This window comes from Sapajus apella, unplaced genomic scaffold, assembly GCF_009761245.1.
Source record: "Sapajus apella isolate SASKATOON/1434 unplaced genomic scaffold, GSC_monkey_1.0 scaffold41, whole genome shotgun sequence".
In the NCBI taxonomy this organism is placed as follows: domain Eukaryota; kingdom Metazoa; phylum Chordata; class Mammalia; order Primates; family Cebidae; genus Sapajus; species Sapajus apella.
In genome coordinates, this window is record NW_022436981.1 from 2,235,016 (window position 1) to 2,248,317 (window position 13,302).

Sequence of the window (13,302 nt, forward strand, 5' to 3'; positions counted from 1 at the left end):
TTTATGCCAAGAAAAGACTGGTGGGGTGGAAATCACTTCCCCAGGACCAAAGGATTGGGTAGCTCTCAGCCAAGGGTGGTAGGGAGCATTTAGAAATGTGCAGTTGTCACAATAACTAGAGGCCATAGTCGGTGTTTATGGGCAGTGCCGGATGCTAAGCACACAGGTCCCTCCCTGTGAAGAACTGTGAAGTGTGCCCTATAGTGGAGCGCCTCTAGGAGAGCTGAGCCAGGGCTGGCCGGAGTCTCATCTGCTGCCTCAAACTGGAGTCCCCAAAGGTGGCACTCCAGGGGTCCCAAACGTTAAAAATCTGACACCTGCAGCAGCCAGCAGGTCATATAAATGAATGAACCTGCTGGGCACAGTGGCTCACACCTTTAAATCCCAGCACTCTGGGAGGCCAGATGGGTGGATCACCTAAGGTCAGGAGTTCGAGACTAGCCTGGCCAACATGGCAAAACCCCACTCTACTAAAAATACAAAAATTAGCTGGGCGTGGTGGCACATGCCTATAGTCCCAGTTACTTGGGAAGCTGAGGCAGAAGAATTGCTTGAACCCAGTGGGTGGAGGTTGCTGTGTGCCAAGATCGCACCACTTCACTCTAGCCTGGGTGACAGAGCAAGACTCCACCTCAAAAATTAATTAATTAATTAATTAATTAAATGAAAGAATCCTCCTGGTGTGGGCCTGGGAGGGTTGAGGACTGTGACAGTAGGTGAATTCATTCCTGCCTTAAAGGTGTACAGATTCAAATCATTATTATTGTTAGAAATTTGTTGCCTGTCAAGCTACTGCCCTTGCAGGAAGCATGAAAAAAACACTTCTTTCTGGGCCTACCTGTTTTGGGCCTTGGGGTCTCTGCCCCAGATGCCCACAACCCACCCCAGCCACAGCCTCCTGTAGTAGTGAGAAGACGCAGGCCGCTCACAGCAGCCCTGAGACTGCACTTCTCCTCATGTCCTTCAAGAGCTCTCCACGGCCTCCCCTTCTGGTTTCTGGCAGGGACACTGGAGCACAGGAACATGAGCTTCTCAGCCTCTCAAGTAAAGACAGTCCCCCATCTTCCCCTAGGTTAGAGATCTGTCATCCCCAATGAAGCTAAACCCTTCCTGTCTCTGTGCAGCTTCCTGGGGTTGCTAGCTTCCTTCCATGTGCACTAAATCCAGCCCTTGTATGCTTAGTAGGGCAGGTGGGATTCTGATCTTCCTTAATCTGGTGACTGATTCTCTGCACCAGCCCCGGCTCCTGCCTCCCTGGTGACTTCAAAGACTAAAGCTAGTCTGCCTGGATATAAAGCCACCTTCCCTCCATATCGCCACCCCCCACCGCCTTCAGAGGAATCATTTCCTGTCCTGCCAGCCCTCCCTGTTTCCTCTCTGTCTCCAGTCCTGCCAGAGAGAACAGGTCACACCCTCTTTAAGGAGCCTCTTGAAAGACTGTTCTCCCACTCATCATCCTCCCTCCCTCTCTAAGAGATGGTAGCCACCTGCTCTCCACAGAGCTTCTCTGGTTGAAGAGCAAAAGTCCCCAGGGGAGGGCAGGGAGAAGTCACTGACAGCCTCAAACTAACAGGTCCATGCTGGGTATGGTGGCACATGCCTGTAATTCCAACTACTTGGGAGGCTGAGGACTTTCAGACCAGCCTGGGCAACACAGGGAGACTCCATCTTTAAAAAAAAAAAAAAAAGAAGAAGAAGAAGAAGAAAAAGAAGAAAACAAAAACCTAGCAGGTCCTTTGAGGCTCTGAGAGGTTCCGGGCAGTCCCAAATGGTTCTGGGAATTCCAGGAAGATACTGACCCCACCCCTTGTTCCATGGCCTAGGGTGAGATGCTGCCAACTTCAAGCCAGGATAGAAAGGAAGCAGAAAATTCCCAAATCAGGACTACCCCTTCTGGTTTGGAACAAAGCTGAAGTGACTCATGAATGCACTGTAAACATAAAATGAGGAAACTGAAGCGAACTTTATGGGAGTAGAGAATTTATTGGGGCCTAACTAAGGATTGCAACCCAGAAGAATAGATTCAAATTGTTCTGAATAGACACCCCAATTAGCAGCAGTTACAAGTGGATTTTTAGGGTGGGTACAATGGCTCACACTTGTAATCCCACCAGTTTGGGAGGCCAAGGCGGGTAGATCACTTGAGGCCAGGAGTTCAAGACCAGCCTGGCCACATGGTGAAACTCCATCTCTACTAAAAATACAAAAATTAGCCAGGCATGGTGCTGCATGCCTGTAATCCCAACTATTCAGGAGGCCGAGGCAAGAGAATCACTTGAACCCGGGAGGCGGAGGTTGCAGTGAACCAAGGTTGTGCCACTGTACTCCGGCGTGGGCGGATGACAGAGTGAGACTGTTTCAAAAGGAAGAAAAGAAAAAGTTGGCCAGGCCTGGTAGCACACACCTGTGGTCCCAGCTACGTGGGGAGCTGAAGTGGGAGAATCACTTGAGTCCAGGAGGTCGAGGCTGCAGTGAACTGTGATCATGCCACTGCCCTCCAGTCTGGGTGACAGAGTGAGGCCTTGTCTCAAAAAAAAAAAACATGTTTTTTGTTTTGTTTTGTTTTGGGGTGTGTGCGTGTGTGTGTGTGTGTGTGTGCACGTGTGTTTGTGTGTGTGTGTGTGTGTGTGTGTGTGTGTGTGTGTGAGGCTATCACCCAGGCTGGAATGCAGTGGCACAATTTTGGCTCACTGCAACCTCTGCCACCTGGGCTCAGGGGATTGATTCTCCTGCCTCAGCCTCCTGAGTAGCTGGGACTATAGGCACACATCACCATGCCCGGCTAATTTTTGTGTTTTTAGTAGACATGGGGTTTCACCATGTTGGCCAGGCTGGCCTCAAACTACTAATCTCAAGTGATCTGCCCCCACCCAGCTTCCCAAAGTGCTGAGATTAAAGGCGTGAACCACCATGCCTGGCCAAAATGCATTTTTAAAAGTAAAAAAGGGCCAGACGAGGTGGCTCATGTCTGTAATCCCAGCACTTTGGGAGGCTGGGGCAGGTGGATCACGAGGTCAGGAGTTCAAGACCAGCCTGGCCAAGATTGTGAAACCCCATCTCTACTAAAAATACAAAAATTAGCTGGGCATGGTGATGGGTCCCTGTAGTCCTAGCTCCTAGAAGGCTGAGGCAGGAGAATTGCTTGAACCCGGGAGGTGGAGGTTGCAGTGAGCCCAGATCGTGCCACTGCACTCCAGCCTGGGTGACAGAGCAAGACTCGGTCTCAAAAAAATAAAAAATAAATAAAGTTAAAAAAGGAGGACAGTGAGTTTCAAATGATACAAAGTTGTCAGGAATTCTCATTGGTTTTCAAAAATAACATTGATTAGTGATTGGCTGTAGTGTCTGGTGTCGCATTATTAGGACAATTTACAGGTACTTGTAGCAATAGCACTCAGTTTCAAGGGAGGAACACATAGCTTAAAGGTGTAGGGTGCGATTGTGTCTCATGTTAATGTCTCTTTGGGCCTGATAATTGAAAGGTCTTAACATTCCTCAGATAAAAGTTATTTTTATTTTATTTATTTTTATTTTTTATTTTTTTGAGACAGAGTCTCTCTCGGTTGCCCAGGCTGGAGTTCAGCGGTGCGATCTCAGCTCGCTGCAACCTCTGCCTCCTGGGTTCAAGCAATTCTCAGGCCTCAGCCTCCCAAGAGGCTGGATCACAGTCACCCACCACCACATCAAATAAAAGTTATTTTCTTTCCCCAACACTTCGCATAGGGGCGCAAGGTGAAGATTCACAAGCTGGGGGTCTTTGGGCAAATTTAACCTTCCTAACACAGTGTCCTTTTGAATCTGTCAATCAGAGGTGACAGTTCTTGTCTCAGAGGGGTGTTGTATGGACAACTGGGATAATGAAAGTGAAGCACTTAGGCACGTCATTCTTTTTTTTTTTTTTTTTTTGAGGCGGAGTTTTGCTCTTGTTGCCCAGGCTGGAGTGCAATGGCGCGATCTCGGCTCACCGCAACCTCCGCCTCCTGGGTTCAGGCAATTCTCCTGCCTCAGCCTCCTGAGTAGCTGGGATTACAGGCACGTGCCACCATGCCCAGCTAATTTTTTGTATTTTTAGTAGAGACGGGGTTTCACTATGTTGACCAGGATGGTCTCGATCTCTTGACCTTGTGATCCACCCGCCTCGGCCTCCCAAAGTGCTGGAATTACAGGCTTGAGCCACCGCACCCGGCCCCATTCTTTTTTTAAAAAAAACTTTGGATATTATCTATAATAGTAAAAAAAAAGTTTTTTTTAAACAAATTTTCAATTATGAACACGTAGTCAGGCGTGGTGGGGCACGCCTAGAGTCATAGTTACTGGGGAGCTAAGGCAGGGAAATCACTTGAGCCCAGGAATTCAAGGCTGCAGTGAGCTCTGATCAAACCACTGCACTCCAGCCTGGGCAACAGAGGGAGACATTGTCTTAAAAATCAATAAATAAATCCACATTAGAGATTATACACAAGATAAAATATCAAACCATTGAACTAAATAACACAAACAGCATGAAGGTTATGACATAGAGTTGAATAAGCAAGATGCATATTAGACTTAGAATAGTCCTTGACATTAGTGAGTGTTTGCCACTTGCCTACATTAAATACTATTAGCAATGGCTGTATACAATTTTATTTAGAATTTGGAAAATGAGGCTCACCAATCTTCTAGTCCCTTTGGACTCCATCCCCGTCCATCCATCCCAGCTCAGCCTGAACGCCCTGGGAGGCTATTCCCACTATGCTCTTGCTGTCTCCAAGGGACCTGTAACCTCAGGCAGGCAGCCCCACACTTTCTAGTCCTTTTTAGTCCTCTGCTCATAGAACCAGGTGGCTGAGTTTTTCTGGGAAAGGGCACTAAACCATGCTGCCTGCATCGTCCCGCTCCATGCTGGTTGACCCCAGTGGAGGCCACATGGCAAGCTAAATTTCTTCTCCTGATGACTGACTGCCATTCTACACACCACTGCCCCCATGTCCCCCCGACCTCTTAATAGAGCCTCCATTTTTACTGCAAATAATGAGGCTACATCAGAGAAACAACCTCAACCTCACTTCTCTTCTCCCTCAGAATATCTTAGCAGCTTCATCTTCTGGTCTCTGAAAAAATTGGGTTCCAAATGTGCTGCTATGCAACAGAGGCAACAGACTAGATGCCGCCAAGCCACAGCTGTGGCGCTGACAAGATGCTGAGTGAAGAAAAAGTAAAGCAGGATGAGCTCATTAGCTCCTTTTGTTTGTGTGTGTGTGTGTGTGTTTATTTTGTTTTTTCTGAGACAGAGTCTCACTCTGTCGCCCAGGCTAGAGTACAGTGGCGCCATCTCAGCTCACTGCAACCTCCACTCCCGGGTTCAAGTGATTCTCCTGCCTCAGCCTTCCGAGTAGCTGGAATTACAGGCTCACATCACCACACCCGGCTAATTTTTTTATTTTTTATTTTCATTTTTAGTAGAGACGGGGTTTCACAATGTTGATCAGGCTGGTCTCAAACTCCTGACCTTGTGATCTACCCTCATCGACCTCCCAAAATGCTGGGATTACAGGCGTGAGCCACCGCGCCCAGCCCTGGTCTTTTAGTTTTTGGGGGGTTTTGTTTTGTTTTGTTTTGCACAGGGTCTCCCTTTGTTGCCCAGGCTGCAGTGCAGCGGTACAATCATGGTTCACCGAAGCCTTGAACTCCTGGGCGCAGGTGATCTTCCTGCCTCACTCTCCTGCGTACCTGGGACTATGGTTGGACACCAACAAGGTCAGCTTTTTTTTTTAAATTTTTTGTAGAGACAGTCTCACTATGTTGCCCAGGCTGGTCTCGAACTCCTGGGCTCAAGTGATCCTCTTGCCTTCGCCTCCCCAAAGTATTGAGATTACAGGCATAAGTAACTGTGCCTAGCCCAATAGCTAGCTTATTTTTAAAAGCAATTTTAAAAATATATATCTTAGAGATATTTTTCTATTAGTATACAGAGAGGTGTTTTGTTTTTTGGGTTTTTTTTTTTTTTGGTTCTTTTTGTTTTGTTTTGTTTTTTGAGTCAGAGTTTTGCTCTTGTTACTCAGGCTGGAGTACAATGGTGCCATCTTGGCTCACTGCAACCTCCATCTCCCGGGTTCAAGGATTCTTCTGCCTTAGCCTCCCAAGTAGCTGGGATTACAGCCACCTACCACCATACTCTGCTAATTTTTTTTTTCTTTTTTTTTTTTTAAGTAGAGACGAGGTTTCACCATGTTGGCCATGATGGTTTTGAACTTCTGACCTCAAGTGATCCACCCATTTCAGCCTCCCAAAGCCAACGTGCTAGGATTACAGGCATAAGCCACTGTGCCTGGCCTATAGCTTCCTTATTTTAATTTTTTGGTTTTTTTTTTGAGATGGAGTTTCGCTCTTGTTACCCAGGCTGGAGTGCAATGGCACGATCTCGGCTTACCGCAACCTCCGCCTCCTGGGTTCAAGCAATTCTCCTGCCTCAGCCTCCCGAGTAGCTGGGACTACAGGCGCGTGCCACCATGCCCAGCTAATTTTTGTATTTTTTTTTATAGCTGCATAGTATTGCACCGGATTAAAGTCTCATTATTTAGCAGTTCTTTGTTGACAGGTGTTTCCAGTCTTTCATTATTATAAATAATGCTGCAATAAATAACATTATGCATATGTCATTTTATCCCAGTAAAATATTTTTATATAATAAATTTCTAAAAGTAGGATTATTGGGCTAAACAGTATATACATCAGTAATTCTGATAAAAAGGAAATTCCCCTCTATAGGGGTAATAATAATTTGCACTCCCACAAGCAAGAGACTGCTGTTTTCCCCTACAGCCTCGTAAACATCGTGTGTGGGCAACTTTTTACATATTTCTTTTCTTTTTTTTTTTGAGATGAAATCTTGCTCTGTCACCAGTCTGGAGTGCAGTGGTGCAATCTCAGCTCACTGCAACCTCTGCCTCCTGGGTTCAAGCGATTCTTCTGCCTCAGCCTCCCGAGTAGCTGGGACTACAGGCACACACCACCATGCCCAGCTAATTTTTGTATTTTTAGTAGAAATGGGCTTTCACAATGTTGGCCAGGATGGTCTCTATCTCTTGACCTCACGATCTGCCTGTCTCGGCCTCCCAAAGTGCTGAGATTACAGGCATGAGCCACCGCGCCCGGCCTTTTTACATATTTCTAATCTGGTAGAAGAAAAATGGTATCTCAGCAAAGCTATAATTTGCATTTCTCTTAAGGAAAATGAGACTGAGCAACTATTCATTTTTTGCTTTTGCTTGCATTTTATTTTCTATATATATGATATATATATGTTCCCAAAGAATATAAAGAGATAGTTATATATATGTACACACACACAACCACACCACACAAACAAACAAAAGCAATATCTATATTTATATATATATATACATTTAGGTCTCACTATGTTGCCCAGGCTGGAGTGTGGTGGCTATTTGTAGGTGGGATCATCAGGCACGACAGTCTGGAACACCTGGGTCCAATCAATCCTCCTACCCGAGCCTCTTGTCCTTGCCTGTTTTTGTACTGAGCATTTTTTCTTATAAAATTCTTTTTTTTTTTTTTTTTTGAGACAAAGTCTCACTCTGTTGCCCAGGCTGGAGTGAAGTGGCAGGATCTCTGCTCACTGCAACCTTCATCTCCCCAGTTCAAGCAATACTCCCACCTCAGCCTCCCAAGTAGCTGGGATTACAGGCACTCGCCACCACGCCTGGCTAATTTTTGTATTTTAAGTAGAGACAGGGTTTCAGCATGTTGGCTGGTCCCAAACTCCTGACCTCAGGTGATCTGTCCACCTTGGCCTCCTGCTGGGATTACAGGCGTGAGCCACCGCACCCGGCCTCTTCCTGCTCGTTATCAGTGCCTCTTTGTGTGTGTGTGTGTGTGTGTGTGTGTGTGTGTGTGTGTCTGTGTGTGTGTGTGTATGTTTATTTACAAAGTAATTACAAAATAATTGTATTAAACTTACTCCATCCCTGTGGAAGTTTGTAAGTGCACTTTCCTATCTCTTGCACAGCTCCCTGAGCTTCTTCTGTCTTCCAAGGATGGTGAATGAGGTGCTGACATGGGAGTCTCCAAGTTCCCAGCCTGCTCATCCCCACAGCAGCTTCATTCTCTCCTTGGCCCCCCTCCCCCATCCACTTTTCTCCTGCCCCTCATCCACCCCTCCAGAGACATCACACTCTAGGTTTCACAGGGCTTCAGAATCTTGTTGGGAACCTGGATCATCACCTTATCCCCCGAAAGAGTCCTGGTTTCCCTGTTTCTGTTTTTTGGAAGACTAGGTCCCAATATATCAACGTGGATTCAAGATCTCTCAAAGTGATCAAGTGGTCGGTGAAAAGGAAAAAAAAAAAGGCGAAAAAAGTTTTCTTCAAAGCTGGGTCCAGGGGAGACACCACATAAAGCTGCTCTGTGGATGTCTAAAATTCCCCGGAAAATCTCAGTTTTTTATTAGACTCTTTCAATAGGGGAGGGGGAGTGAGGCCATACAACAGTGTGGCAATGATCATACAAAAAGAATACATTTGCAAAACTGGTGCACAAAAATCACAGTGTGATATTATAAAAGCAGAACAACGTAAAGATAGCTTTCTGTGTGTCAGCATAGAAACCATACACCTTAGCAAGAACAGAGGTTAAACATAAACTTATAATCATCAGCAAGAAAAGCATTGGGCTCACAGCTGCAGGGGCAACAGGATCTGACACAGGACAACCAGCCCGACCACAAAACTGCAAGAGGGGGGAGCCCCCCAAGCAGGCCTGGAGGAGCAGCGGGAGAAGAAAGACTTTCACATCCTTATCTCCACCACAGAGGTTTTTCCTTACGACAGACGCCCCCCTCATGCGTCCATTTACAGGTTCTCCATAAGGGTTGCATTCCCTTCCCAGGGCCGTAATCAATATGCCTTTCCTGGGAAAGGAATCTGGGCAATAAGCCTCTCCATTACACGTCCGTTTCTAGGCTCTCTGCAACAGAGAAGCTTACTATGTGTTGTCATCTCTCTCCGGCACAGGCTACGTGGCTTGTCTCTTCAAGTTCCTGTTTTTACAAGAACAGCTCAGTGGAGCCAAAGTTACAAGCTACATTTTAACTTTTCACATTATTCTTCATTTTCTCAAATATAATGAATACAGTAAGTAACAGGCATCACAAAGCAAGTAACTCATTTCCGGAAAACCAAATTCTAAGAGAATTTACAAGTTAAAATTCAACAATTTCTTCTTGTTATTTCAGATAGCTCGGGCTTTGCCAGTTCCTCCAGAAGTTTGGAGTTGCTCAGTCACCACCAAGGGGTACACAGTGTTCCCAGCATCTGTTAGTGACATAGCCGGGAGGGACATCCAGGACTTGCCTGGGAGTTGTTGCTGGCCCACGCCTCAGGTCTGCTAAGCATTTCCTGAATCACCTTAATGTCTGGCCTTCCATCTTCTCCTGTTCTTCCTTACCTGGACTCTAACCCCTCCCTACAGCATGAGTAGAGGGGCTGTTTGTCACATTCTACCCATCCTTCATCCCCAGGACACCCCCTCTTTTCCTCCTGGAAGCCCTCCTCCCTCTCCGGCCACTCCTCCAGACCTCAGGTTAAAGCCCCACCCTCCAGGAAGCCGGCTCTCACCTTTCACATTGGCCAAGTGCCCTGGACACCTAAGCTGCGGGTATTTCTCTTTCCACCTTATAATTTTCGGCTTCGTCCCGTCTCTCCTACTGACCACACCTTGAGAGCAGGACTGTCTTCTCCACTGATGTACTTCGAGAGCCTGCACAAAAGAGTGTGTGGGCTAAAGCAACCAGTGGTTCTCCCAGCTAATGTGACTGCTCCTTATTTGGAACCTTTGAAGCTCTCCATCCAGGATGTCTCTGGAGGGCTAAAGTGTTCCAGATGGAATTGGAACCCTCCCAGGTCTGATGCGCAAGCTTTTTACCTTGACTGTCTTCCTACCACCCTCTTCCGTCACCGAGGCCCTCTACGAACTTCAGTTTACTCATCTCTCAAGGAAGAGAACAGTCAGGGGAGAAGTATAAGGGCCAATTGAACCATATACGTGTAAATAATAATGTGATAAGGCTGTGCGGCCACTGCCACATCGTCCGCTGCAGGTGGCGTTGGTGTGCTTGAGCAACCAGAACTGGAGCATGGAGGTGCACAACATTCTCAGCAAACGGGGATTCCACGTCCAGTCCTTTGGAACAGGGACTCAAGTGAAGCTTCCAGGACCAGCTGCAGACAAGCCCAATGTTTATGATTTCAGAATCCCATATGACAGGACGTACAATGATCTTAGGAAAGACAAAGAACTCTATACACAAAATGTCATTTTGCATATGCTAGACAGAAACAAGAGAATCAAGTCCCGGCCAGAAAGGCTCCAGAACTGCACAGACCTGTTTGATCTGATCCTCACTTGCCAAGAGAGAGTGTACGACCAGGTGGTGGAAGATCTGAATTCCAGAGAACAGGAGACCTGCCACCCAGTGCACGTGATCAATGTGGACATCCAGGACAAGCACAAGGAGGCCACCCTGGGGGCATTTCGCATCTGTGAGCCCTGCCAGTGTATCCAGCACACGGAGGACATGGAGAACCAGATTAATGAGCTGCTGCAGGAGTTTGAGGAGAGGAGCGGGCTTACCTTCCTGCACAGTCTGCTTCTACTGAGCACGGAGCCCTCCTGGGCCACCTTCTCCAGCTTCCTTTTGTTCATACTTTCTCCTCCCTGACGTTTGTTTTTACTTATAGGTGTTCTGCTGGTGACGGTAGCGTTACCCAGATAAACTGTGCATATGAAACGGGAGGAGATGTCTAAACGCCACATTAAAGCAATCAAGTTTTTTCCTTCCCACTTTTAGAGCAGGATATTGATGGTAGTATTTTTCTTTAACCAAAATGGAAAGACAGCAGTTTGTGTTCACTTCCCTGCCTCCGGGCACCCCCTCCCTCCCTCCTCCCCACTTGGCCACACTGCACAGACTCCGCTGCCACCATGTTAGGAATGACCTGGAATTGTCCAATAAATAGATGCTGCTGTCAAAATAATGATAATAATAATAATGTGATAAGCCAGATGTGGTGGCTCACACCTGTAATCCCAGCATTTTGGGAGGCCGAGGCGGGCAAATCACGAGGTTAGGAGTTCAAGACCAGCCCGGCCAACATGGCGAAACCCCTGTCTCTACTAACAACACAAAACAATAGCTGGGCATTGTGGTAGGTGCCTGTAATCCCAGCTACTCGGGAGGCTGAGGCAGGAGAATTGCTTGAACCTGGGAGGTGGAGGCTGCAGTGAGCAGAGATCACGCCATTACACTCCAGCCCAGTGATAGCATGAGACTCAGTCTCAAATAATAATAATGTGGTAAATGAATATGAGTTATGGGGTATAACAAAAAATGCTACTAGTCTGAATATTTACATTGTCATGTTTTCTTTATTTTTTTATTTTTTCTTTTTTTTCAGATGGAGTCTCGCTCTGTCACCCAGGCTGGGTATGATCCCAAAGTGCTGGGATTACAGGAGTGAACCACTATGCCCAGCCTGACATGCTTTCTATACCAGATACCATTCTAATATTTAACCTGTATTTTGCCCTTAATCCTAACAAATTGGCTGCATTTCACAGAAAAGTGAACTGAGGCACAGAGTGGTTAATGACTTATTTGCCTAAAATACCATACTGGCAGTAGCGGAGCTGGGATTTGCACGTGGGCACCATAGCTCCAGAGTCCATTTGCTTAACTATCACCCCATATTGTCTTTCTATGAAATAATACTATTACTATTACTTGATCTCAGAGCTGCCCTCTCCACCAAAAATGAATCCAGTCACACAGCCGCTCTCTTCCAGCATGATTCTAACTCTAATAATAAATTCTGGCCCACCACGGTGGCTCACATCTGAAATCCCAGCACTTTGGGAGGCCAAGGCCAGCATATCACCCAAGGTCAGGAGTTCGAGATCAGCTTGGCCAACATGGTAAAAACCTGTCTCCACTAAAAATTCAAAAGCAGCAGGATGTGATGGCACATGCCTGTAATCCCAGTTACTTCAGAGGCTGAGACAGGAGAATTGCTTGAACTCAGGAGGCGGAGGTTGCAGTGAACTGAGATCGTGCCACTGCACTCAAGCCTAGGAGACAAGTGCAAAACTCCATCTCAAAAAAAAAAAAAAAAAAAGAAAGAAAGTAGTTTCTGGTTTCTGTGGGTAAAGTTTTGTGCAGGTATCCACTTTCTTGGAGATATGTTCAAAATGTAGCAGCTCTTTAAAAAGAACTATTCCCATGTTTTCTGTTCTTTGCTATTTGTGCTATCAGATCCAAATAGAATACTCATCAGGTGAACTAAACACAGAGAAGTTTAACAACATCTGTTGTCATAATTGGTATGGACTTGCCTTTATGGTATTGACAAATGTGTTTTCCCCAAACCTACCATTCCAGGTCCTCATCGCTCTTAGAATGAGTTCTCCAGTCCCTTCCCTCATATTTCCAGAATTCTCTTATTAAGAGGAAGATGGGGCAAGGGTGGAAGGAAAGAGGCCAGCTTGGAAGGGGCATTCACTGGATTTTCAAGGAGCAGGAGGAGAGTGATAAGCAGAGCTCTGCTGGGCACCAGCAGTCCTTCTGGGCCATGGTGAAGACAGCAGGTTGTGCTCCCAGGATTGGCATGGGGTGGCTTGTCAAGGTCAACCCCAGCCTCCCTCTTTGCCCATCCTGCTCCCTCTCCCCTGATGGCAGCCTCACCTCCAGCAGGATTCCTCATCCCTGGCACAAAGAGCCAACTCCTGCCTATGGGGGCTGGAGAGGAAAGGCAGGGCGGAAAGGGGTCAACTCTTAACACCCAAGGAAACACTGAGGACAGAAAGGAGGATACGCGGGGCCAGCTAGAAGCAAGGGGCCTACCTGCCAGCGCCACGCTCCCTAACTGCCAGGCCACACTGCCTCGATTTCTGGGGAGCCAGAAACTTGTAGGAGGTCAGGAAGAAAAGGGAGGGAAAAAGATGGAAGAGAGTTTGGGGGATTTGGAGAAAGAGGGCAGCGGTTGGGGAGACCCGTACATGTTCCACACCATGCTAAACAGATGGTATGCAGAATAATACTAAAATACAGAGGACAGCAAATAATATATAGAATACTGCCATATATTCGCCACCAAGATCAAAGTGTCAACGGTTTGTCTTATTTCTTTCCATTTTTTTTTTTTTTTTTTTGAGATGGAGTCTTACTCTGTTGCCCAGGCTGGAGTGCAGTGGCACGATCTCAGCTCACTATAACCTCCTCCGCCTCCCCAGTTCAAGCAATTCTCC

General features: G+C 46.7%; 1 pseudogene across 1 annotated transcript; it reads left to right on the forward strand.

Moving 5' to 3' along the window:
• Positions 1 to 10,057: 10,057 nt before the first annotated feature.
• LOC116565661 lies at positions 10,058 to 11,033 on the forward strand (annotated as a pseudogene). The gene has a single exon (XR_004275559.1). The product of XR_004275559.1 is annotated as an RNA polymerase II subunit A C-terminal domain phosphatase SSU72 pseudogene (transcript).
• Positions 11,034 to 13,302: the final 2,269 nt, after the last annotated feature.